At 28.0% G+C, this 3256-nt stretch overlaps 1 long non-coding RNA gene across 1 annotated transcript; it reads right to left on the bottom strand.

Moving 5' to 3' along the window:
- Window positions 1–385: 385 nt before the first annotated feature.
- On the bottom strand, window positions 386–2592 carry LOC142322807 (uncharacterized). Its single transcript, XR_012755936.1, has 3 exons — window positions 2545–2592; window positions 1788–1879; window positions 386–648 (listed from the first exon to the last, which is right to left on the bottom strand). It is a non-coding gene; the product is annotated as an uncharacterized LOC142322807 (long non-coding RNA).
- Window positions 2593–3256: the final 664 nt, after the last annotated feature.

Raw genomic sequence — 3256 nt, 5'->3', positions numbered from 1 at the left:
AATTATACCAATCAATGTAGTTAATATGAAAGTTAAAAAACTGCAATAAATTAGGATAGTCAAAATAATTACTAAAAATTTTAGTAGCAAATATTAAATCTGTCCTGATCAGAAATCTCTCAATTCTTGGTATTTTTAACAAATTAAAGATATGAATAAAGTTATGATTGGTAATAGAATCATAAAATTGGCATAGAATCACTGATTTTATATGCAGCACATGTAAAAAAAATTCTATGTGGTATTTCAGGTAATTTTAATTGCAAGTCAGCAAAAGGTGACCATACAACAGAGTTTATTAATTTTAATTTAGTACTTCATAAATGCATGACCTAAAATTTGTAGAGTCTCTTAATAAAATTTATCATTTTTAGTGACTTACAGTATTACCAGTTTATTCATTGAAGGATAACTTGCTATCAAAACATACAGCTAAGTCTTTAATAGAAGAGACCTTTTGTATTGCAGTATTATTTTATATTATTCAGCTGCACAATTATATCAACATTTTCAAACCTTCCAAATTGAATATGAAATTAATTTTTTTAAAGTTAGCAGAAATACTATTTTTGCTCACAGTTCAAGTTGATCGGAAGTAATTGAATATCAACTAGATTTGTAATCGGCTTAAACAATTTCATATATCATCTGCAAAAAATTAAAAAATGCGAATAGCATATGAATAAACAGTAATTTATAAATACAAGGAAAATTTGAGAACCCAAATGCATGCCTTGTCTTAATCCATATCTAACATAAATAGGCTTAGAGATAAAATTATCAATTTTAACATAAGGAATTCTGTTTGTACGAAATGGATATATCCAAGACAACAATTTATTATAAAATCCACACGCAGCAAGTTTTTTAATAAGTAATTTGATATTAACTACACCAATGGCACAACGAAAATCAGTATAAAATGCATCAAGATATGAAAGAATGATTGAAGAGCTTAGTTAAAAACTGTACAAAAAACACAGAGCGTTTCTTCACTACTAAAAGAGGATGATTATATTCTGGGCCTATGAAAGAGTTATCATTAACTCAAATGGCCTTTTCATTATCATTCTCAGTTAAAATAATGCAGGAATCATTACAGTTAAATGTAATTTTAGTTAAGGAAAAATCGTTAATATAGACACTTTCACATTTTTAAGCGAAAAGGTTATATAATATTGGCGCCCTTATTAGCATACTCACTTCAAAAAGCGTACAAGATGGATAAGATCTGCTGTTGTCATTTTTATTAGCAAATTTTTAAAAAAATCTTTGACAAAGAGTATTGCATACAATTTCTTTTTAAATAATTCTTAATAATTTCACTAGAGAACTGCTTCGAAAATTAATTTTTTTTTATAAGTAGTTTTGGTACATGACATTCAACAATATTACTGTATTAGTGTAGTTGTCGCCATGAAAGATGCTACTTGCGTTTAAACTGTTGTATATCTGTTAAAAAAAATCACACAATAAATGAAGGTGTTATTGGAAACTGCAGTTATTTTTTAACTAAATGGATTCAGCCAATTTTAGTTACCATCATGTATTTCAAAATGAGGGATGGGTCAATCCATTTGATGTGAGCCAAGGATGGTTTGACCAATTCAAAAAAAAAAAAATTGAAACTTACCCACTTGGTTCCACATGTCTCAGGATCTTAAAAGTATTCTTTTAAATTTTTTTTAGTAAATCAGGAGTATTTCGTATATTCCTTCACAGTGAAAGTTATTTAGTTTATACAGTCTTAATAACTAATTTCTAACGGTTTTATTTAAGCATTTTACCTGTGGTGGCCATTTTTGTTACGGTGCGCACACTTTTTTTTGTGATTGTAAGGGCTTACAAAAAGATTCATAACTAAAGAAAACCATTAGTCCTGAAAGGATAAAACAAAAACAATTTATTCATATTTTCTCAAGGTATAAGATTGTTTCAGTGGTTTATTTACATATCTCTCGTCTTTCTGTGAGAAAATTACCAATTAAGTTGAACATGAAAAATACAGAAATTTCACTTTTGGTCATTTTTTTCAAGAGGCAGTGATGGCATGCACATAATGAATTATTATTTTTATATGTAGGTATATGTTAGTAGTTTTATCATAAATAATATTAAAAACTAATTTTTTTACAAAAAATTAAAATTTTGGCTTTAAATAACTTTCATGGGGTTAGCAATAAAAATCTCTAATGTGGACAGCTTACAGTGTTTTTGTAGATTTGTATGGAAAATAAAATAGTGTGTTGTACTATTAAAAAATTTTAACCTCTCAAAAATCATGAAAACCCTGTTAATAGCTATATGATTTTGACTCTAAATAAGTTATCCAAGGGGGTTTGTTGTCTCCTTTGCACTTGACAGTTTTTATATATTTTTATATTTAGCGCCTTTGCTGTTGAAGTTAATGTTTTCAATATTTTTAAAATTGTTTTTTGTTACTTACATTAGTTATAGTAATAGTTTTTTTAGTAATTTAATTATAAATTAACCAATAACAGTAACCTAAAACAATTTTGATTTAAAAATATTTGTAAAACTTACCCAAACTGAGATTTCAATGAGTAGCCCACATCTTTTTTCAAGAATTCATCTTTATTTTTAATTGGTGTATTTTTTTGTAAATTCTAACAAAGAAAAACTAAATTGTAGCAAAATTTTTGTTATTCTTCAATGAAATAGCCTGTTTTTGTAGAAATGAAAGTTTATTATTTAGTGTGGTTGGATGTGATATCTTTTTTAATAATTCTATTGGAAAAATGAACCCGCAGATCATCATTTTCGAGGCTAATATCTACCACTTGATAGTCATACACACAAGCAATAGAGTCTTTTTCCCTAAGTGAAAGTGGTGCAATACTTGACACCAGATGATCTTAGTCCTTGGAGTCTGAAGTAAAGTAACATCTTACAATGCCTTCTGACACAAGAACATATTTATTGTAGCTTCTAATACTTTAATTTTTATGGAAGTGATACACCCAAAATGCTACAACCAACATCCAATCGTTCAATTTTGTGATGTGGGGCAATATATTGCTCTTGGTTTTTACATTCGTGTAGATCTTTGTTCTGCTGAGAAAAAATACTTTTGAAACAGTTAACAGAAAAAGACTTTCCAGGTACTAAATTTAAATTTGGAAAAATGTGTTCTTTCAGAATGAAATTTACGACACTTGGTAAAGACGTGAACAGGTCACTGACTAATGTCAGACACACCAGTCTGTAACTGCGAAGCTAAATGCAACAAGCATAA

This window comes from Lycorma delicatula, chromosome 4 (assembly GCF_047948215.1).
Source record: "Lycorma delicatula isolate Av1 chromosome 4, ASM4794821v1, whole genome shotgun sequence".
Lineage (NCBI taxonomy): Eukaryota > Metazoa > Arthropoda > Insecta > Hemiptera > Fulgoridae > Lycorma > Lycorma delicatula.
This window is presented reverse-complemented; position numbering and strand designations above follow the sequence as displayed.